The sequence below is a fragment of the Rhincodon typus genome, chromosome 24, assembly GCF_021869965.1.
Source record: "Rhincodon typus isolate 14 chromosome 24, sRhiTyp1.1, whole genome shotgun sequence".
In the NCBI taxonomy this organism is placed as follows: Eukaryota; Metazoa; Chordata; class Chondrichthyes; order Orectolobiformes; family Rhincodontidae; genus Rhincodon; species Rhincodon typus.
Window position 1 is genome coordinate 21,433,214 of NC_063355.1, and position 25,257 is coordinate 21,458,470.

Below are 25,257 nucleotides of genomic sequence, written 5' to 3' on the forward strand. Positions count from 1 at the left end.
CATTTCTCTTTTAACTGGTATAAAGTCTGCAGCCACTGTAGCAAAATAACGCCAGCCTCAGGGATTTGCCTTCTCAGTTCTATCTGATGTTAAGCAAGATGGTGGTGGTGCTTGGATCAATATTGAGAGGTGTGGCTTACTCTGAGCTGGATTGTCCTCCCTCTCATGTCGCCCTTACTTTGGAAAGCCACCAATCATCCAGTTGCCAGTTTCTGCATGTAAATACCATGCTGCTACTGTCTCTGCTCACCCCATGGTTCATCAGGAGATGGCTGTCATTAGTGAGCCACTGAATGAAGTCGCTGAACGAAAGTTGATAGATTTCTAATGGCCTCCCATCCTTCCATAATGGTGTCAAATACTTCACTGTTAAAGACTGTTATGACCTGTTGAGGAAGGATGGAATGTTTTCCCTGTTTTGTCCCCTCCTCATTTGATTGTAACAAGTGTGTTTAAGGGGTGGCCTTGTCAATCCAGTGCACCTACTTAGCCATTTATGTGCTGGTTGTAAAGGATTAGCCAGAAAAGTTTTCTGCAAATTATTAAAAAAATGTCGGGTTTATTGTCCAGAAGCTGACATGAGTATGTAACAGTTCATGTAAATTCTCAAATGCAAAACATGCAGTCAAAATCCACGTACCCATCACAGATTACGAGGAGTTATGTGTGAGTTTGTCAAATACTAAGTCACAAAAAATAAGACCATTCACATGTTCCTTTCTCTTCAGGGGATATTGCTGCAGATATACAAAGCCTTCTCCAGCAGAATTCTCTGGCTGCTTGCAGGGGAGTGGACACAGGTCAAAACTCCAAGAACTCAAAGTGTAATGTTTCTAGATTGGATGGGGAAGGAAGTGGAAGTGAGTCAAGAGAGAGAGAAAAGAGAAGAGGGAGAGTAGCCTCTCCTTGATTCTGTTACTGTGAGTGACTGTTTACCCCATCCTTTCTCATTGAGAGTAAAGATAGCCACTGTCAGACAACTGGCTTTCAAACAGCAAATCATGGTGCCGAAAGGTATCAAACAAGTAGCTGGGGTCTCCCGTTGCCCGGTTCGAAATCTTGTGTTCCTTAAAGAGCTAGATTCACTCTCTCTTACATTGAAGGTCTCAGTTTTGTTCATCCTATGTCAGACAATGTCAATATCAGCAAAATGTTTTTATTATTCTTAGAATAATCCTTGATATTAGCAAGTGTAAAAGTCCCGGGGTCATCTAGGTCTGACCCTTGTTGTAAACCACTTTGCAAACTTCCGGAGACTTGACAAGCTTGAGGTCTGGCAGCCATCTTAGAGTCCACAATATCCACTTAAAAACTGATGAATATATGGAGCTGGCTGATAATCTTAAGGATATTATTTTATGCAATATGTCTTCATAACAAAGCCTTCATTTAAAAAGTATTCAGTCATGGCTGATTGTCTAACGCACTATCCTGTTCCTGCTTTCTCCCCATATCTTTTGATCCCTTTGGACCTAAGAACTATATATATATTTTTCTTGAAAGTCTTCATTGTTTTGGCTTCAACAGTTTCCTGTGGCAGAGAAGTCTACAGGCACAGACCTTCTCTTTCTCTTCTCTTATACAAGAGCTGCCTATGAATGCATTCTCCTAAAATCTGCATTTTGTATTCTGATTGTTTTCTTTCTCGTACTTTTTGACTTTCTGGCTTGACCACCTATTAAGATTTCACAGCCCACATCTCAATTTCAGTCGTGATATTCTCAATATTGGTCCAGACCAATGATTCCCAACTCTGAGCTCCTCTGTCATGCTGTCCCAAGTAGCAATCCCTTACCACGTTCAGAAATTTCAAACTGCTTTGTTGGAGCACAAATCATACGCCTTACGAGCTGGTTAAACATTCTCCGTTGTTGAAACATGTTAACCCTCCTCCCGTGAATGAATGAATAAAAAAAAAGTCAGCAAGAATGATGCAAGGAAGGGGTTAAGATCAGGACAGTTCACTTGCCACCTTGATGTCATCCAGTCTAGCAACAACTTCCTTTACTCCTTCATGGGATGAGGGCATCGCTGGCCAGGCAGCATTTATTGCCCATCCATAATTGCCCAGAGGGCAGTTCAGAGTTAACCACATTGTGGTGGGTCTGTAGGCCAGACCAGGTAAGGATGGCAGATTTCCTTCCCTAAAGGACTTTAGTGAACCAGATGGGTTTTTCCAACAATTGACAATGGATTCATGGTCATTATTAGATTCTTAATTCCGGATTCAGTGATGGGATTCAAACCCAGGTCCCCAGAACGTTATCTGGGTCTCTGGATTAACAGCGCAGCAATAATACCACTGGGCCATCACCTCCCCAACTTAACTTGGTTGAGTTTGCCTTTGACAGAGTCTCAATGAACTTTAACAGCACAATCCAATATTGTTACTGTCTTCTAATTCCCTGCAGGAAACAAGGGAAAATGCTAAGCCAGGAGAAACTATTCTTGTTCCTCCTGGCCCATAAGCTGCACAGTAAATCTATGAACATTGTGAATTCAACGCTTTTTCAAAAAAAAAGGTTAATGGGATTTTGGTATTGCTGGATAGTTAATCTTTTATTGCCCAGAGAGCAGCTAAGACTGAGCCACACTGCTGTGACTCTGAAGTCACAGGTAGGTCAGACCAGGTGTGGGTGACAGATTCCCTTCCCTGAATGGGTGTGGTTTTCTCCTCTCCTCCTTTTACCTCCCAGTTTTCTCAAGGTCCCAGAGATGTAGCTGAAATAGGAGAAATTAAAAAGGCTGCACAAATGAAGATCTGCTCCTTAAAAAATTTTATCTACTGATCCACCTCCTGTGAGTAAAATGATCCCTTACCCCCATCTCGATCCGCTTCTGTTGAATTTGAGATTTTTAAACTTTTTACTTTTTATCTAATCCAAATACACCAATTCCTAGGGGTTAAAATTGCTCCAATTTAGTATTTTCTGTGAAATCTTAGAAGTAAAGTGAAACTCCTTCCTCTAAATCCATCTCCACTGAACCTTCAGCACAGTATCTCAGCCGTGCGCTCCCTTCCGCATAGTTCCTGCTATCACTAGATGTCCACAGTAAGCAGAATTTCTTCCAATACAAGAATCTTTGTTGTTGCAGTTCTAGCACTTGTGTAAGGTAATTAATCTTGGTCCTTGAATGACTCAATGGGGCACCACAAGCATCTCTCTTCAAGAGACAGGCAATTGCTTATATAGTTTGAGGGTCACGTCAAACATCAGGTGAGGTGGGGAGGCGTGGGGGGCATGGTCCGAGCATGCCTCCATGAACTACTATAGGAGAATATCTACTGAGCTACAAAGTGTTAATTGCTTATCTCTTTCTCTCTCAGAACTTCTTCTTCAGTTTACCCTTAGACCTAACCTTCTCCTTATATATTACAATGTATGTGATACTGTTGTTTTCTGTTAATTTCTCCACTCTCTTGTAACCCTGTATTACCCTTTAACCCTCACCTTCCTAGTTTAAATGCCCCTGTTTTTTTTTTTTCTGATAGTACTCCTCTTCTAAGAGCAAGATAAATAATCTACAATATATTTGTTCATGTCATGTTAGAGAAACTACTATTTAAGTGCCCAGGGATGAAAATTCTGTTAAAATATATTTGTTAAAGTGTATGATTGTTAGATGGTTAGACAAAGCATATCCACAATATTCTTTTAAATTAGAATAACATTTTTAAAATTCATGGCAAATAAGCTGAAATCAGCAGATCCAAGATTTTCTTCAGGCAAATGGTGATAGCAGAGTGAATGTTCGGTCAAATAGACCCGTGGATGATATGCAGAATTGAAAGTCTATTTGGATCAGAATTTGGCAGAGTTTGGGATCATGAAGGATGAGTATTTTGGCTTAGTAGATTAATAGGTTTTACTTATCTTTAACTGTTACAAGTCCTAAAAACGAAAACGTGCATTATGGCAAATAAAAATCCTGCTGACTTGGTGTTATTTCTAATTGCCAGCATTAAAAAAATGATTGGTTTTGCATGTCACATAAAGCAATGGAATGATTCATGTGGATCTATGAAGACTGGCTCATCAAAGATTAAGAACATAGTTCTATCTGACAGGATCTTTTGGGTACATCCTCTATATAGCTGCAAGACACGTTTTAATGAAAGGACTTGGTGGCACAGTGGCTCAGTGGTTAACACTGCTGCCTCACAGCACCAGGGACCTTGCTTTGATTCCCCACCTCGGGAGACTGTATCTATGGAGTTTGCATTCTCCCTGTGTCTGCCTGGATTTCCAGTGGGTGTTCCGGTTTCCTCCCACAGTCCAAAGATGTGCAAGATGGTTGGATTGGCATTGCTAAATTACCCACAGTGTTCAGGCATGTGTAGATTAGGTGTGTCAGCCATGGGTAATGCAGGGTTACAGGGTAAGGGTAGGGGGATGGGTCTGGGTAGGTTGCTCTTCGGAGGGTCGGTGTGGAATTGTCGGGCCAAATGGCCTGCTTCCACACTGTGGGGATTCTATGACTCAAACAAGTTTAAAAATATCTGATATTATTTTTCCTAGTACCTCTATAAAATGTTCACATATCATTCAAGTGGTAATTTTTTTTCTAAAATATTGATCTCACCGCATGTTATGTTTCATTTGGCTTTTGTACTTTATTTTTTGATCTATGAGTCCACCCTCAGTACAAAAGGTGAAGACTTTGTTCTGGGACACAGTCTCAGGTAGTGACGCTCTCTAATATTTCTTTCAATGAACTATTTTACATCGACAACAGAAACAATCTGCTTCATCAATACGTAAAAGGTGGTAAAATGTCTCAAAGAGCTTCACTGGAGTGATATCCAACAGAATTTGACACCAAGTGACATTAGGAGATATGACATCAGATGAACAAATGTTTGGTAAAAGAGGTAGGTATTAAGGTGCACCTTAAATGAGGGAAATAACACGGAGAGGCAGAGAGATTTTTGGAGGGATTTCCACAGCTTAGACCCTTTACAGGTGAAGACTCTACTGTTAGTGCAGCAATTTAATTTGATTTGATTTGATTTATTATTGTCACATGTACCTAAGTACAGTGAAATGTTCTGTTTTGTGTGCAGTACAGGCAGATCATAATGTACAAAATGCATAAGGGTAATAGAACGGAGCAAGGAATACAATGTTACAGCTGCAGAGAAGGTGCACAAAGAGGGAGGCATTTACGAGAACATTGTTAATAACTTTAACAGACTTAAAATTGAGGTTTAGAGCAGGAAGATTGTAAGACACGTAACAATAAGATCTGCTGTAGAGAGTTTGCAAAGAATTGCCATGTGGCGGCACCATCTTGAATTTAAGATTTAAATTGGGGATGCTGGAGTTGGGGAGGCTGAGATATTGCACAGGAGCCCAAAGCTGCAGGAGATTTCAGAGATAAGGATAGATGAGGCCATGGAGGGAATAGAAAATTCGACTGAGAAATTTTAAAATCAAGGTATAAATTAAGCAGAAACCAGTGTAGATCAAACATGGGGTGAATGAACCAGTCACTCAATGGGCAGGAGAGTTTTGGATACGCCCAAAATTAGGCAATCAGTAATGACTCTAAATGTTGACATGCAATTCACCCACAAGGGGCAGTTCTATCCGGTCTATAACCAAAACCTGTGCGCACAACAGTGCAACAGAAGTTGCTGGGTACCTACCAGGACAGAGATCCTGAAGGATGAATTACAAGGCAGACTGAGACCATTTTAGGCAGGTATTGAACCAGGGATCAGAAGATTTTCATTAGTCCTTGGGTGTCAATGAGGACGAGTGTTATCTCTTGATACTTTGATATTCAGAAAGTACTTTGAAAATGTACGAAACTATAGCCAAGGAATGTTATTGAACATATTTCTGGGTGCAGGATGTGAGGTGGGATGGAAGCACAGGTACCTGATACAGTCCTTCTCTCTGAATGTCCCAAGGAACCCCGAAATAGGGCCTTGTTTCAACAAGTGAGCCGTTTGCCTGGCACAATGTCACTGGGCATTGGGCTGGCTATTGCATCAATAACAGTAACCCTCAGCCAAGTGAAGAGGGGAGACATTTTGGGTGGGTGGGGGTATGGTCGGCACGAGTTTACCTGCTAAGAAATAAACCGAAAGAACTGCAGATGCTGTATATTAGGGACAAAAACAGAAGTTGCTGGAAAAACTCAGCAGGTCTGGCAGCATCTGTGAAGAGAAATCAGAGTTAATGTCTCGGGTCTGGTGACCGTTGCTCAGAACTGATGGTGGCTGGGAAAATGTCGGTTTATATGCAGAAGATAGGGTGGGGGAAGGGGGTCAGGGGTAAATGATAGGTGGGGATAGAGCCCAAAGAGTTTACTAGCTGTTGGGTTGATGGAGAGGAGACCAGGGGTTGTTGGCAGAGGAGTGTTTCGGTTACTGTAACGAGGGTGGGGGCAGAGCAATCAGACCCTCAGGCAGTGGTGGGGTAAGAACAGTACTCAGCTTTGGGGAATCAGAAGCCAGGAGAGGAAGGGCTAGAGGCAGAACGTCATCTCCGTTACTTCAATGGTGGGTCTGGAGGAGCACTGCATCTTCCTCTGGTTCCACACTTGGGACTGGTCTGATGAAGAGTTTTGGCCCGAAACACTGACTTCTCTGTTCCTCGGATGCTGTCTGACCTGCTGTGCTTTCCCAGATCCACATTTATTGATCCATTGAATACAGGCCCTAGGTGAAAAAAATACTTGGACAGTTTTGTCCCCTTTTCCTGTTTGGAAAAATCCATGTGTCCAAAATTTCAGATGGGTGAAGTGGGAAATGAATGATCACATGGATATAACAGGGATCAGGACCTAACGTGTATTGTCAGGTGGGTGCAGAGAGAGCTTTAACACAGTTTGGCCCATTTGACACTTTCTTATAAACCTGCAATTCAAGAGGAACAAAATAATGAAGGTCATATTTCTCGGCGGCATTGCCTTAATGAGACGCAACTCTCGAAACATCAAGAATTGTGGTATTTGTCAGAAGCATAGTGAGTGGGGTGGTGACACTCACATTTCAGGCTCACAATATCCTTGTGAAAATTTAAGCTGAATGCTGGATTTTGATATTCCCCCAGACTTGGGGATGTCAACACTATGGCCAGAAAACCAATTAGGCAATCATCTTAGTGAAGCTGCCAACAACCAATCTAGCTTGGCAGTTTCTACTAGTAGGAGACAGTTGAGACAACCAAAATAATGGGTTAAAACACTAACTATTAAAATATTATATGATCTCTCGTATTGCAATAATAAAGTCACGCAGGTTCTCAGCAACATTGTTACTGTATTGTTACCATAAGGTTAAATGAGAAGCATTGAGGAGATAGCAGTCCCTGGAGATGATCGTGCTGTCGGGTTTGTATGATTGAGTTCAGCGTTTCATTCAGTGGTGTTGATCTGACAGTACTTTATACATTTTTATCATACATACAGGACTTTAAGAAATGAAATCCTTGAATGGTGTACTGTTTGTGGCTGTCTGATAGCCCACCATGACTCTCAAAACCCTGCGAAAATCTACAGAACAACAGCAGACAAACACATTTATATGCAGCTCACATGGGCTTGACACAATACTGTTTGACTCCGGATTTAAAAGATCCTCAATGTCAGAACCAAGTATTGAATACAATACTTCAGGACGCGTGCGGGAACAATTAGACCATTATACCAAGAAGCCACGCTGGTTTTGATATTTTTCAAAAATGTTGTTAATATTTTCAGCTAACGTCTTCCATAAGTTTGATAGATCAAAGATCTTTTCCAGAATTAGACATTTTATGGGATTTTTGGTATTTATATGGCAAACAAGTAGGATTAAACCAGTTTCTTCAAAAAACTTGGGGATTATGGTCAGCATGGACCGGTTGGACCGAAGGGTCTGTTTCTATGCTGTATGGATCTATGACTCTTTACTTTTCATAAAAATTTCATTGAACAAATGAAAAGGTAGCCTTGAGGACAAATTAATAGACTGTCTTTAGGATAGATTCTTAGAACAATAGGTTGTGGAAGCAACCAAGCAACAGACTTTTTAAGAGTTAGTCATTTCTTAATGTGATGAAATCTTCTATGTGGATCATTCTTATTTGTACTGAGCAAACAGCTAGTAACATTTATGGAACATATAGTCCAAACATTGCTAAGTAGCAACATTTAAATCTGCCTGGCAATAGGGGAGAGGCTTGTTAACAAGAATTTCAATAGGTCACTGAGGGCAGTGAAGCACGCAAGGGTCACTAAAGAGGAGTTCAAAGGTCACAGACAGTGTGTGGGGCAAGGAGGAACAGACAGACACTGAGAAATGTAGACACCATGTTAGAAGTGGTGTAGTTAGCTGTACTGCTGGGAAGCCAGCAGAATTAGACAGAATCAGTGAGAAGTCAAAAGCAGTTGGATGCCTGAATGCTGTCAGAACTCAGGAAGAAATCGTCAGAATTAGCAGCCAGCTAGGTATTGACTGAAGTGGCTGACAGGCATTCTATTAAACTTTCCACAATCAAGGTGGAGCGGGACTTCTATTGGTGAGTGAGATACCCATCGTCACGATTCAAATACACCCACAGTATCAGATTGTTCTTTGCCTTTGCCACCAGTTTTCAGCTATCCTTGTTAATTATGAACCTGCCTTGGTAAGATTGGGGGATTGCAATCCACAGGACTACTTTACTTTCTGCACTTTTTGAATGTGTTCATCAAATCACCAAAGGGTAGTGCCTGCAACTCCAGTATGCCATTTCCAGCTCCCATTCCAAACATCCTTCTGACCTCTGACTGAGAATTCTGAATTGCCTTAATTTAATTTCCAAATGGTTGGTAATTTTGTGTCATGGACTATTTAAGTGTCATTTAAAAATGTATGTATTATATCTATTTCACTCGTGTCTCCTCATAGACAACAAGGATAAATTTATCAAATGGTTATCCGACTGGACTTGACCTGGTTTTATGGATTGTATGAAAATTGTCCTAACTCACCACATGACCCAATCCCCCTAAATTGCCAACTTCAAGTTCTAGACTGGGACCCAACTAGTAGTACAGCAAAAGTGAAGATTGGAAAGATCTATTTAATAAACTGCAATTCAGCATCTTGAAAATGATCTCACATTCTCACCTACACTGAACCAAATAAAAGCTCAAAGCTAAGTGACCGGATGTCAACGAGTAACACCACGGTCAACAGTGAATGACGAACAATGGAAAGTGGAACAAAAAAATTGTAAAACCGAGAGGCAGCATTGTCACTGGCTGCTAAAAATGCACAGCAACGCACATCTCACTTTCATTCCCAGGTAAATGAAAAGAAAATCATCTTCTCAACTGATGGTGGTAAATCATGGCACTCGATGTGGCTGAACCAACAACAGCGGTTGAAGGGGAGTGAACTGACAGCTGAAGCTTAGACAGACAACTAATTGGTGACAGTCAGAGGGAGCAGAGAAATGCTTCAGCCTGCTGACAGCCAAGCTAACAAAAAATATGACAAGGGTCAAACCAAAGCTCATAACAAACACTAGATATAGGCATAAAAGACAGCAGGAAAAATAAGCAGAATTGGTATCTGAGTCTGCTGTTGCAAACATAAACATTAGTAGTCACAGCACAATCAACAAAGTGCTTATGATTTGCTCAAGGCCCAATATGCTTTATGTGGGAAAAAAAATGACCTTTAAGGAGGTGCTATTGATTTTCAACTTACTACCTGACTTGTTTTGCTCCTTATAAAACTGACGGTAGTAATGATTATAGATTTGTCACTGACGCTGTTATTGCTGCTTTGGGTAGTTCCAGGTCCCTTGTTCATTTTCAGGTTTGTGTAATGCACTAGAATTTCTATTTATTTTCATATAATGCAGGGTAAGAGATATTGGTTAGTATATACTTTTTAATAAAAACCTGAAGTCCCATAAAATAACTAATGCTGATTATGTAATCTAATGCTGTAATATGACATGGAACAGTGTTCATTCCTGCATCTTACGGCTAAAATGTCATTTATTCTTTGCCAGGTTTTTGGGCAACATGTGGTTAGTTATCAACAAAGTTCCCATTATATCCTTGATATGCCAGTAACACTAATATTTCAATTATCTCACCCTGTACATAATCAAAAGGAAAGTGGTCAGGATACAGTCAGATTAATTTGGATGGAATCTCAGAGGAGCCTGAACATTGAAGGCTATTGTAAGAAACCTGGGGGAATCATGTGAGATGTTCAATGAAGCCTATCTTGATGTTCAGAGCGAGTACTTGCAGAGTAATGGGCATGGAGATGAGATTCTCACTAGCCAGTGACAGAATGGCAATTATTGCTTGCTATCAGTCCCATTGACTGTACACATTCTATAATTAATATGTAGCCTTCCTATCTGACTGCCAACCATGAGGAAACTAGACACTGAGAGTTCTTAATGTGAAAGTCTGAGCAGTTACTTACTGACTATGCTTGTTGCCTGCTACTCCAAACATCAGCAAAATGAAGGAGCTGGGTCATTGACTTCAGGAAGCAGAGTGGAGGGCACGCTCCTGTCTGCATCAATGGTGCTGAGGTGGAGATAGTCGAAAGCATCAAGTTCCTGGGAGTGATGATCACCAACAATCTGTTCTGGACCACCCACGTCAATGTGATGACCAAGAAAGCGCAACTTCATCAAGATGCTAAGGAAATTCAGCATGTCCACAAAAGATTCTTACCATTATCCATAGAAAGCATTCCATCTGGAAGCATCACAGCATTGTGTGGTAACTGCTCTTCCCAAGACCACAAGAAACTATAGAGAGTCATGAACACAGCCCTAGCCATCACAGAAGACAGCCTTCCATCCATTGACTGCATTTGTAATTCCCACTGCCTTGGGAAAGCAACCAACATAAGCAAACACCCCTCCCACCCTGCTTATAGTCTCTTCCACCCTCTTCCATCAGACAGAAGATATAAAAGTTTGAATACACGTACAAAAAGATTCAAGAACAGCTTCTTCCCTGCTGTTATCAAACTTTTGAATGGACCTCTCAAATGATAATGTTGCTTTCTCTCTCTGCACCTTCTCTGCGGCTGTAACACTGTATTCTGCACTCTGTTCTGCTACCCTGATGCACTTTGTATGGTATGACCTTCCTGTATAGCACGCAAAACAACACTTTTCACTGTATCTCGGTATTTGTGACAACAACAAATCAAATCAAGTCAAATCAGAATCTTGAACATCCAGCAATTTCTCAGGGCACCCTCCATTGGCAGTGACCATACACACCCCACATCCATGGATGTTAGCGTGGGACACCTGGCAGTCTTTCAGGATCATCATGGCACTGTGCTGATCCATTTACAGGACACTTCTGCACATTAAAGCTGGCTTTGGGAGCACTGGCAACTCACATTGAAATGCTGCTGTAAGGACACTTTGTGCATTGGAACGTGGAGCTCAGCTGTTGTATTGGACCAGGCTGTATGTCAGGGCTGCTGACTTGCTGTCTTGATGCTCACTCATATAGCACCTACCTGAATGCTCACACTATCCCTGCCTTGCCTTCTCTTGTTATTTTTTTTGCATTTTGAACCCCCAGCTATAGCTGCCAGGCTCATTGCCTTGCTGTTTGGCACAGACACAAAGCCAGAAAGCTTGTCATTGTTGTCAATCCTCAATCAAGTCAATACAACCTTCAGTCAGGCAGTCACACCCCAGTAGGTCAAGTCAGGCTTCGGTATTGGTTAAGAGGTTTGGAGCAAGATCAGGTGGTCAGGGTCAGGCTCCGGGCCTTATAGGTGGTGAGGAGCCAAATGCCAGGCACCCCAGCACCCATTTTGCCTCTTTCTGCTCTACTGTGAGCTGTTTTCTCTTTGAATGAGAGAAAGGGAGGGAGGGAGTGAGGTGCCAGTGGATGGCACAGCTATTGGTGGTGACGGAAAAGTGGGGGGATCTCCCAAGCAAGTGAGTAGGCAGCACAAAGGGCATGTAGGGTTAGTATGATGGGGGTTTGGATGGTGCCAGGGAGTGAGGAAAGGCTGTTGCTGTTTGTAATAATGAGTGCAGTAGAGCTTGGGCCATGGTGGGAAGTTGGTGCAGCAGCAGAGATGGACTGAGTGTGAGGTAGCAGAGAGAGGAGGTGATACTGACTCTGGCCAAACAGAGAAGGCCATTGATGCTCCACCTAGATTTCTGGACATTCCTCCAAACTGCTGAGACAACAATGACCTGGAGCAGGCTGGCAGCCACTGATGGTGTGGGTCACTGCCAGTCCTGGTGAAAATGGATGTCTTTCCTGTGCACCACCCTGTCCAGGTACCTGTCGGCAAAGTGGTGCACCAAGTGCCCTATATCTGCCACAAATGGGGAAAATGTCATAAATTGTGCAAGGCAACAATGGACTGATGGTGCTTATCCATCACCAGCTTCAGGGACATCAGACTATTCAGGCTAACTGGGCACTGGAAGTTCTTCAACTGGAATGAATAGTAGAACCAAGCCAGCATGGTGGGAGAGGGATGCCATAGGCCGGTAGTTCATGAGGAGAGCTTGGGACCAAAGCTTGAGAAAACCTGCTCGGCCTCGTGGAGAGAAACCCTCCATGAACCTCAACAAAATTCAAACACAGCTGAAAAAACGTAAGATCCATCCTCTGTGTTTCACATGTCCGATCTGTATGTGACAAACTCGTGGATCTCAGTAAAGTGAACGTGGCCTAGACTATATTGGAGCAAATTAGTGCAGATGCTGGAATCATTACTGAAAACAACAAATGCTGGAGATCACAGTGGGTCAGACAGCATCCATAGAGAGAGCGCAAGCTGACGTTTCAAGTCTAGATAACTCTTCATCAGGGCTGAAGTGAAGTGTGGAGGGGGCAGCATTTATGCTATGGTTGGGGAAGGGGTGTGAGGGTGGTTGGTGTAGAGTGCTGGTGGAGTAAAAATGTTGATAGTTCGGCTTAAATGATTGGAATGTGAGAATGGCAGAACAACGCTGTGTCTAACTGCCGGATTTGAAAGAGCAGACAGACCCACTGGGGTGGGGGGGGAAGGAAGAGAGAACATGGTGACAGAGAATGGAACAAGTAAAGCACAAAGAAAAGACAGAAATGGGAGTTGGTTCACAATTTGAAGGTGTTGAACTCAACATTAAGTCCAGAAGGCTGTAAAGTGCTTAGTCTGAAGATGAGACGTTGTTCCTCCAGTTTTCGCTGTGATTCACTGGAACACTGCAGCAGGCTGAGGACAGAGATGTGGGTATGTGAGCAGAACACTGTGCTAAAATGACCAGCTATGGGAAGGGCGGGGTCATGCTTGCACACAGATCAGAGGTGTTCTGCAAAGCGGTCACCCAGTCTGTGTTTGGTTTCTCCAATGTAGAGTCGACCACAGTGGGGGCAGCGAATGCAATATATGAGATTGGAGGAGGTACAGGTGAAATGCTGCTTCACCTGGAAAGACTGTTTAGGCCCTTGGATGGTGGGCAGGAAGGAGGTGAAGGGGCAGGTGTTGCACCTTCTACGGTTACACGGGAAGGCGCCGTGGGGAGGGCTGGTGGTGTTGATAGTCATGGAATGGGCTAGGGTTTCCTGGAGGGAATGATCCCTGTGAAATGCAGATGGTGGGAGTGAGGGGAAGATGTGTTTGGTGGTGGCGTTCTGCTGGAACTGTCTGAAATGGCGGAGAATGATCCTTTGATTGTGGAGGCTGGTGGGATGAAAAGTGATGACAAGGGGGACGCGATCACGCCAGAGTGGACAGATACAGTGTAGGTGAAGGAATTGGATGGAGTCCTTGCAGGACATGGGGTGTGAAGAGCTGCAGTGATGGTAGCTATGGGAATCAGTGACTTTGTAGTGGATGACAGCAGACCGTCTATTCCCTGAAATAGAGACGGAGAGGTAAAGGAAAGGAAGGAATGTGTTAAAAATGGACAATGTGAAAGCTATAGAGGGGTGGAAATTGGAGGCAAAATGAACAAATTTTTCAAGGTCCTGGTGGGACCATGAAGCAGCACTGAAGCAGTCGTCAATGCACTGAGAAAAGACAGTGGTAAGGGGGTCAGTGTAGGACTGGAACAAGGATCGTTCCACACACCCCATAAAGGGGCAGGCATAACTAGGACCCATGCAGGTGCCCATAGCCACTCCTTTGACTTGGCAGAAGTGAGATGAGTTAAAGGAGAAATTGTTCATTGCGAGAACAAGTTCAGCCAGGTGAAGGAGAGCAGTGGTGGGTAGAGAGTGTTTAGGCCTTTGTCGAGGAAGCCAAGAGCTCACAGACCGTCCTGGTGGGGAACTGAGGTACAGAGCAACTGTACATTGTGAACAGGAGACAGTTAGGGCCAGGGAACTGGAAATTGTCAATATGATGGAGGGCATCAGAGGAATCACAGATATCGGTGGGCAGGGTCTGGACAAGTGGAGAGAGGATGGAGTCAAGGTAGGAGGAACTGAGCTCAGAGGGGTAGGAATAGGCTGATATGCTGGGCCTACTGGGGCAGTCTGGTTTGTGGATTTTGGGAAGGAGGTGGAAGCGGGCTATCCGGGGTTGGGAGATTACAAGGTTGGAGGCAGTGGCGGGGGAAGGTCTCCAGAGGTAATGAGGTTTGTTATAATCCTTGCAATATTGGCTTGATGTTCGAATGTAGGGTCATGACGTGATGGCAGTAGGAAGAAGTGTGCAAGAGCTGGCGTTGAGCCTCCGCAGAGTAAAGATCAGTGCACCAGACTACAACAGCACCACCTTTGTTGGCGGGTTTGATAACAAAGTTAGGGTTGGACCTGAGAGCACAAAGTGTGGCAATTTCAGAAGGGAATAGTTACAGTGGGTGAGAGAAGCAGAGGAATTGGGATAGCTGATGTCACGTCGGCAGTTCTCAATGAAGAGATCGAGGGCAGGTAAGAGGCCGGGGAAGGGGTCCATATGGAGGATGAATGCTGGAGGTGGGTGAAGGGATCAGTGGACCGGGAGTGGGTTGCAGGGGGGTAGAGTTCTGCACAAAGAAGTGAGCGTGGAGATGGAGGTGATGGGAAAACAATTCAATGTCATGGTGAGCCCAAAATTCATTAAGATGCAAGCATAGGAGTATGAATAACATCATGGTGAGCCTGAACTATGACTTGTTAAAAATAAACAAAGAACAAAATGAAGACTTGCATTTATACAATGCTTTTCAAGTCTACCAGACATGCAAAAGATCTTTATAATGATCTTTGGAACATGCAAACAAATTCCAACAAATTGTGGCCAGATGATGTGTTTTTCTGATGTTGACTAAAGTATAAAAATTGGCCGGGACACCAGGGATAATTCACCTGCTCTTTTCCAAAATAATGCAACATGGTCTTTCACGTCCAACTTTAAGAACAGTTTAACATTTCAAACAAAAGTATCTCCAGCAGTGCAGTACTCCTTCAATACTGTATTGCAATGTTAGTCTTAACTTTGCTACTCAAGGCCGGGTATGGAACTTGAACCCCGAGACTCAGAAGCCAGTGTGCAATGAACTGCCAGTAAGTAATGACCAACATCACGAGTGAAAAGGATGTGTTATTAAACATACATAACACTGTGATTTTACATGTTATAAGGGGTTTCCTGGCTCCAATTTTCACTCACTACCCAAGCATAGATTACTTCCCCATGAAATGCCCAAAATTATGGAATAATATTTCTTTATGAATTCATGAACAGATCTTTTTACACTGCTGTTTGTTGTGAGCTGTAATATACTGGTTGAATAGATTGTGAAAGGAGATACAATAAACATTTTCAAAAGGGAAATGAATAAATATTTGAAAAGGAAAGTTTAGCGTGTCTAATGTGATTAATTGGATTGCTCATTCGAAATCTTCAGCCAAATGGTCTCCATTTCTGCTGTATGATTCTATGATTATTTGTACTTACACTTCGTACATTTTACGTATATTATGACTATAAAAGAGAGACAGCCAAATTACACCTCAGGTGCCATTCTTGACAAATACAATATCCTTAAAAAAAATCTATGAGCTCTGCAATTCCAGGAGATGTGCAGTGTGACTTACTTCTTCTTTTGTCGGCTGTATGTGAGAAATGAATAGATTTGTCAGGCTTTCTTACAAATGCACCATTGAAAGCATTAAATGTTAATTTTCTGACAACTGATTATTCCCACCTTGATCACCAGTTGCAGTTTGAAAACACCAAGGTGTCAAACATTATTCAACTGACAAGATTTGGTGCGTCAAGGTAACAGAAACAATATTTCTATTGAACACAGGACAAGCAGGGGGTTTTGAAGATGGAATTCAATTTGTAGGTAATCTCTTTGGGTGCAACTCCAAGTTACAAACTAATTTTATATTTAGTTCTACCTACTTTCATGAATCTTCATTAAGGTAAATTTGAGTTCAAAATTGTATTGAGTTTAGAAGGGAGTGGATCTGTTTGAAATGTACAAAATTCTAACAGGGCTGGACAGTATAGATGCAGGGAGGATGTAATCCCTGGTTGGGCAGTCTAAAACCAGAGGACGCAGGATATGAGGTAGACCATTTCAAAATGAAATGAGGAATGCTTTCGTCACTCAGAGGGCAGTGAACTTGTGAATTCTCTACCAGAGAAGGATGTGGAGGCCAAGTCACTGAATACATTCAAGAAACAGACAGATATATTTCCAGATTTTAAAGGTATCAAGGGATCCAGGGAGAAAGTGGGAATATGGTATTGAAGACAGAGAACCAGCCATATCCTTTTGAATAGCAGAGCAGGCTGGAAAGGCCAAATAGCCTACTCATGCTCCATATTTCTATGTTTCTCAGTATGGCACCATAATTGTACAGAAAAGTTAATATGGTTCAGTGAACACAGAATCTGAGAAGTGGCACATCGGAAAATTAGCTGTCAGTCTGGTGAAACCATATCACAGGACTAAGTGAAACCAGTATGCAATAGATTGAGCAACGTGGTACCACAATCAAGGGACCAGATCTAAGCTCTGCAGTCGTGCCACATCCTGTCATGAAGACACGAGACCATTTAAATAGTGGAGGAGGCTCCACAAATATCATCACCTTCAATGATGGAGGAGACCAGCATGTCAGCGCAAAAGACTTCAGCCAGCAGTGCCAAGTGACTGATCCATCTTGGCTTCCACCTGGCTCCACAGCATTACAAGTGTTAGTCTTTAGCCATTACAATTTGCTCCTGCAATAGGAAGGAATGGTGAAAGGCACTGGACACTACACAGGCAATGAGCACTGACAAATTTCTGGCAGTAGTATGGAAGCATCATGCTCCAGATCAGTTGTACCTTCAGAAACCTTATACTTTGTTTCTGCATAAAGATAATGTTTTGGCAGATGCACAATATGAACTGATCTGGTACTTATACAGTCATCTCGACTGAGCTATGTCATTTGAAGATCTTAGAGACGTTATTCTCCTTGAGGAATTTATAAGCTCATTACTTTCTGTAGTAAGAATGCATATTGACAACTCAGGGGTTGTAACTGCTAGACGGGCAGAAATAATGGCTGACAATTATGAACCAATTCATAAAACTAAATGTCTTTTCCATCATCAGCATAAAAGCAAAAGGGATATTAATTTGAAGAGTGAAAGGAAGGCAAGGAGCCAAGGTAAAGGACACATAGCTGGTAATGTCCTTCTCAGATCAGAAGCAAAAATATTGAGGTGCAAATTGGAAGCTCAGATGTTTCCATTGTAAGAAGGTAGGGTGCATTCATTCTGAATGCTGGAAATTATGAAGGAGACGCCTGGACTAATTGGAGCTTGTAAGAATGAGTCCGAAAAGGAATGTCAGAAGGAAAAGGCCATGATCAGATTGTAGTTTTAACTACAACTAGATATTGGAGGTAGACACTACTGTGTATGCAGCAGAAGTACGTATGGTGGATGACAGATATGAAGGGTTTTCATCCAAAGAGAAGATGACAATTTTTCCTGAAAGGAAACATTCAAGCCCATAACTGTATTAAGGATACAGGGACTACTCAAACTCTCTTGCTGAAGAAGGATTTAGTTTTCCTCCAGAGAGTTCAATGAAAGCCAAATGCTAGTAAATGGAATAAATAGAGACTTTACGCCAGTTCCATTATAAAGAATTCAATTGGAGTGTGACTCCTTGACTAGACTATTGGTGAACAGGATAAATAAGAAATTACCTGTGGCGTTGATTTACTTTGGAGAGTGATTAGATAGGAGTGAAAGTCATAGTTTCACTTATTATCACAGACAGTCCAGTTGGGGTTAAAGAGATGGAAAACTTGCAGAAACAAGTTCAGATATTTTTCAGAAATAAAAATAGAAATTGCCGGACAAGCTCAGCTGGTCTGGCAGCATCTTTGGGGAGAAATTTCATTCTACGGATGCTGCCAGACCTGCTGAGCTTTTCCAGCAATTTCTATTTTTGCTTCTGATTTACAGCATCTGCAGTTCTTTCGATTTTTATTCAGATATTTTTCCATCGTGTGTTGTGACCACAGCAAAGGCTAGACAAATTCCTTCACCAGAGGTCACAGTAATACCACAAGCAGACATTAGGGTAGCTGAAACTCTATTTGAGAATAAGGATAATTCAAAAGAAGTGTTTGGCATGTCTTTGTTAGTTGTGCCTCAGGAAGCAGATCCAAAGTTAAGCAAGTTAGCGCAGATACTCACACTGATGCTGAGGCTGAAGAACTTCCAGAGTGTTCTGATATTCAAACTGGAATGCTGGTGAGGAAGTTTGGGCTTTGAAAAGTGGCTGTTCATCAAACAGTGGCACCACTCAGATATTGTTAGGAGATTTCTTACTTTCTGAGCCATGGTGCAAGATTGCAACTGATATTTTCCCCATCTAAAGGCATGACCATATTCTTTTGGTGTGGCAATTTCAACAACATCACTAGTGCTATTGACATAGTGACCACTATATTCAGTAATTCAGTGTTCCTTGACAAATTATGTCCCCCCCGGTCTGCGCTACACTAATGCATGTTTCTAAGACATGTGCAGGAAGCAGAGTATTCAACACATTATCTCTTCTCCTCATAATACTCAATTTAATGATCTCACAGAACACAGCATCCACATAGTAATGTCCATAATCATTAAATACAGGCTTCTTGCTAAGATTTTCAGATTATCATGTTAAATCTACGTGCTATTCCTCAAGGCAATATTTCACCCTCACAAGCAGGTCTCAGGTTTGGAAGATGGATCCACATAGTCCTTCCTGCACATATTCTCATCACCTGAACCATGTACACAATGCAATGTTGGAAAGAAGGAAGAAAATGGTACATTTGCATGATCAATAAGCATGCAGACCGTTATTGAACCAGGACATAGCATCGGAGTTCAGGATCTTAGGTAACAGGTAACACATTTGAGTTATACATCATCAACCGCACATCACACAAGGAGAGAACTCCAGTAGTGAAGATGTATTTTTATACAGCAACTATACATCTAGGAGGCATGATACACAAACATTCACATAGTTAGTTGTGCATAAACTTTAAGATATCTGTCTCATCAAGAACCTAGTCTAACACATAGGGAGGTGTTCAGGGGGTATCATACTGGCAGTGGCATTTTACTGGAAGGAAATCCCACCGGACAGTGTGATCAAGCGTTTTTTGTCAGCAATACTTTGCTCACTATGGTGCAGTTTAGGTTCTGCCAGAGCTACTTTGTTCCTGACATCATGATAATCCATATTTAACTGTGACAAAAGAGCTGAATTCAGATTTTGAGATAAGGGCTACTACCCTTCACATGAAGGCAGCTTTTGACTAAGTGTGACATCAGGACCCCTGGTAAAATTTAAGTCAATGGGAATCAGGGGAAAACTGCCCACTGGTTGGAGACATGCCTCGCAGAAAGGAAACCAGCTGTGGTTGATTCAATCATTTTAGTCAAGGATAATGCTTCCAGAATTCCATAGTGTCTTAGGCTCAACCATCTTCAAATGTTCCATCAATGACCTTTCCTCCGACATCAACACTGAGTTCAACTGACCCTGGTGAGTTCTGATTTCCCTTGTGTGACGCATATATCTACCAGCAAAAAAGGGATGTCAGAAATGGGGCAAGATTTGTGAGTCTGGGTCCTACCTGCCATTTTGGAAGGACTGCAGAATCTCCAAGACACCACGTAAATCAGGACCTGCGACTTTTTCTGATGTATTTGGAGAAGCAGGTCCTTTATTTAACAGAACTATGTGAAGTTATTCATCAGAAACACACATGGAAAAGCAATGAAGTTAGATGAGATAATGCACACCATTAGCAAGCGTCATGACATTTGTAGCATCCTAGAAAGTTTCATAAAATCCTATCCCCAATGAAGTATGCACTTTTTTTATTATTAAAGCCAAATGTCTGCTTATCTATTCCACATCTCTTTTCCATAATTCATGCAGAAACCAAATTAGTCTTGTTTAAAGCACAGGTATGGCATTGATCAGAAACATTGCTTTGTTGGTAATGACAGCAAGCATTAATAGAGTGCATTCTGCAAAGACATTGCCCAAAACAATTTATTTTGCCCACAGCCCTCTCAAACAAGCTCATTATCATTTTATATATCATATATATATTTAAAGCTTCTGCTGCAAGCAAATCTAAGCCAGGGAATATAAATTGCAAAGCGTATTAAAATGTTACCAAACTCAGGTAACATTCAGACCTTAGGGATGTGCTTATCTCATTAATAAATCTGACTTGCAGCAGACCCCAAGTTATACCATTGGTGGCTGCTGCCGCTGGTGGCCTGCAAGATAATGAACGTCTGCAAGATAATGTCATTCTTTTCTTCAGCGTTACACTTCTGCACCAATAAAAAGGGTGCAGTTAACAAAATGATCTGCTTAGTAGCAAAAGCACTGAATCTTTTAAAATAAGAAATGTTCGAGCTAAGTTAATGCCCCTCACCTGGACCTTTCTTTTTAATTGATACAACCATCAACATACACAGCTTTTCTTGCAACATCAACATTAAATTTCATTAATGAGTGGGAAAGAAGAAGTGAGAAAGTAAGACAGAAAAGGGACACGGGAAAGCATGAAGAAAGTGAATCAAGAATTTTGAAGGAAATCAAAATTTTAGTGTGTATTGTTGCAACAATGGATTGGACCCTAAAATACTGCAGACATATTTGGCCCTTAATTTTAAAATGTGTTTTTTTTTAAATAAAGACTTTACAGGGGCAACATAATGGCAGGTGCAAATTCAGTGGCTGTCTGGTGAAAATTCTATGTGGGACTGAAGGGATATAATGCCAAAAGATGTCAAAGAAGGCAAGGCCTAGTGGCATTATCATTGGACTGTTAATCCAGAGACCTGGGTAATACTCCGAGGACCCGGGTTCAAACCCTGCCACGGCAGATGTGGAATTCGAATTCAATAAAAATCTGGAATCACGAGTCTAATGATGACTGTGAATCATTGCCGAATGTTGGAAAAACCCACCTGGTTCACTAATGCCCTTTATGGAAGGAAACTGCCATCCTACCTGGTCTGGCCTACATGTGACTCCAAAGCCACAGCAATGTGGGTGACTCTGAACTGCTCCCTGGGCAATTAGGGATGGGCATTAAATGCTGGTTTGGACAGCAACACCCATATCCTGTGAATGAATAATAAAAAAAAGGAATTTCCAACAGGCTCGACAGTAATCTCATGTGGCTACAAAGATAACAAGGGGCTGAGAACTCCTGCTCAACAATAAGTCACTTCCTGCAGGTTATGTCCAAAACTGCAAGACACATTATGCTCTTTTCCCTTTTGAAGAATACAAAAGGACCGAGTTTAAAAAGTCAGTTTCAATTCTACTGGAGAACGCGAGTGGGACTGAAAGTTAACATGTTTACTACCAGTTTGGGTTTGAGCCTTCATGTGCTGTGAAGGTCACAGTTCAAGATTTATTGCCTAGTCATCCCTGTGTTGCAGGTAAAGATGTTCTCGTACTCTGACCTCTAGAAGGCACCTAGCTAACAGCCAGACAAAAGGAAGTATGATGACAAAAGAAGACTCTCACACCTTGAATGCTGGAACTCAATCACAGACAGAAGGAATCCAAACTATAGAATCTCAACCAATCTGAAAAACTAAGGTTCATGAAACTGACTATTGAACTCCCAAGTCAATGCTACTGGCGAGTTCTACTGCAACAACTCAAGTATTGAACCATCCGTGTTTTGTGAATAACTCAGAGACTGTAAATGGGCATCTGTCTTTTTTACTACTTTTAACCTTTTTGCACTCACCTCATTTCTAATCTGTGTTTCAATATGTTGAATTGTTCTCAGAAGTAGTAATTTATAAGCTTTTGGTTAACTCAAAAAAGTCTGATTAAACTAGCTCCTTTTAAAGCATAAGTTTGTCTGAGCTTAGGGGAAAGTTATCCAACAGGGAAGAGATCAGCTTTTACTTAAACCTTGTTGCAACTATCTGAAGTGAGTGGATAAATACCTGGCATAAATAAAACTGGCATAAGGGCAAATTATCTGAATGCTCGGAGCATTCGAAACAATGTGGATGAGTTGACGGTGCAAATCATGGCAAATGGGTATGATTTAGTGGCCATTACAGAGACATGGTTACAGGATGGTCATGACTGGGAGTTAAATATCCAGGGGTATCAAACTGTTCGGAAGGACAGACCGGAAGGTAAGGGAGGTGATGTTGCTCTGATTTTTAAGGATGATATCAGGGTGGTAGTGAGAGATGATATAGGTTCTACTGAACAAAACGTTGAATCTATTTGGGTGGAAATTAGGAATAGCAGGGAGAAGAAGTCACTGATAGGTGTGGTCTATAGGCCACCAAATATTGACATCGTGGTGGGGCGGGCAATAAACATAGAAGTAGCGAATGCATGTAAAAATGGTACAGCAATTATCATGGGGGATTTTAATCTACAGATCGATTGGTCAAACCAGGTCGGTCATAGCAGCCTTGAGGAGGGGTTCATAGAATGCATTTGTGATAATTTCCTTGAACAATATGTAATGGAACCTACGAGGGAGCAAGCTATCCTAGATCTAGTCCTGTGTAATGAGACAGGAATAATTAATGATCTCACAGTTAGGGATCCTCTCTGAAGGAGTGATCACAGTATGGTCGAATTTAAAATACAGATGGAGCGTGAGAAGGTTAAATCCAGTACCTATGTCCTGTGCTTAAACAAAGGAGACTATGAAGAAATGAGGGAGGAGTTAGCTAAGGTAGAATAGGAGCAAAAACTCTATGGTGGGTCAATTGAGGAACAGTGGAGGACTTTCAAAACAATTTTTCACAGTGCTCAGCAGAAGTATATTCCAGTGATAAGGAAGAACTGTAGGAAAAGAGAGAGCCAGCCATGGATGTCTAAGGAAATAAAGGAAAGTATCAGATTGAAAAAAAAAAATACAAAAAAGCAAAGAGTAGTGGGAAACTAGTAGACTGGGAAATCTTTAAAGGCCAACAGAAAGCCACAAAAAATGTTATAAAGAAAAGTAAGATAGATTATGAGAGTAAACTAGCTCAGAATATACAAACAGGCAGCAAAAGTTTCTATAAATATGTAAATCGTAAAAGAGTGGCGAAGGTAAACATTGGTCCTTTAGAGGATGAGAAGGCCAATTTAATAACTGGGAATGAGGAAATAGCCGAGACATTAAACAGTTATTTCGTGTCGGTCTTCACTGTGGAAGACACAAATAACATGCCGAAAATTAGTGGCAAGAAGGTTATAGCAGGTGAGGACCTAGAAACTATCATTATCACTAAGGAGGCAGTGCTGGGCAAGCTAATGGGGCTAAAGGTAGACAAGTCTCCTGGCCCTGATGAAATGCATCCCAGGGTACTAAAAGATGTGATGGGGGAAATAGCAAATGCACTAGTAATTATTTACCAAAATTCACTGGACTCGGGGGTGGTTCCCGCAGATTGGAAAACAGCCAATGTGATGCCACTGTTTAAAAAAGGAAGTAGACAAAAAGCAGGTAACTATAGGACAGTTATCTTAACTTCGGTAGTGGGCAAAATGCTTGAATCTATCATTAAGGAAGAAATAGCAAGACATCTGGATATAAATTGTCCCATTGGGAACACCCAGCATGGGTTCATGAAGGGTAGGTCATGTTTAACTAATTTGGTGGAATTCTTTGAGGACATTACTTGCATGGTGGACAGTGGGGAACCTGTGGATGTGGTGTATCTGGATTTCCAGAAGGCATTTGACAAGGTCACCAAAGGCTGCTACATAAGATAAAGTTGCACGGTATTACAGGTAATGTATTGGCATGGATAGAGGATTGGTTGACCAGTAGAAAGCAAAGAGATGGGGTAAATGGGTGTTTTTCTGGTTGGCAATCAGTGGCTAGTGGTGTGCCTCAGGGATCAGTGTTGGGACCGCAATTGTTTACAATTTACATAGATGATTTGGAGTTGGGGACTAAGAGTGGTGTGTCAAAATTTGCAGATGACACTAAGGTGAGTGGTATAGCAAAGTGTGCAGAAGACACTGAAGGTCTGCAGAGGGATATACATAGTCTAAGTGCGTGGGCAACGGTCTGGCAGATGGAGTACAATGTTGATAAGTGTGAGGTCATCCATTTTGGTAGGAATAACAGCAAAATGGACTATGTTTTAAATGGTAAAAAATTGCAGCACGCTGCTGTGCAAAGGGACTTGGGTGTCCTTGTGCATGAATCGCTGAAGGTGAGATTGCAGGTGCAGCAGGTAATTAAAAAGGCAAATGGAATTTTGTCTGTCATTGCTAGAGGGATGGAGTTTAAAAACAGGGAGGCTATGCTGCAGCTGTATAGGGTCCTGGTGAGGCCACACCTGGAGTTCTGTGTGCAGTTTTGGTCTCCTTACTTGAGAAGAGATATACTAACACTGGAGGGGGTGCAGAGGAGATTCACTCGGTTGATTCCAGAGTTGAGAGGGTTGGATTATGAGGAGAGACTGAGTAGACTGGGATTATACTCATTGGAATTCAGAAGAATGAGGGGAGATCTTATAGAAACATATAAGATTATGAAGGGAATAGATAAGGTGGAGGCAGAGAGGTTGTTTCCACTAGCAGATGAAACTAGGACTAGAAGGCATCGCCTCAAAATAAAGGGAAGCAGATGTAGGACTGAGGTCAGGAGGAACTTCTTCACCCAAAGGGTTGTGAATCTGTGGAATTCCCTGCCCTGTGAAACGGTTGAAGCTACCTCACTGAATGTTTTTAAGGCAAGGCTAGGTAAATTTTTGAACAGTAAAGGAATTAAGGGTTATGGTGAGCGGGTGGGTAAGTGGAGCTGAGTCTC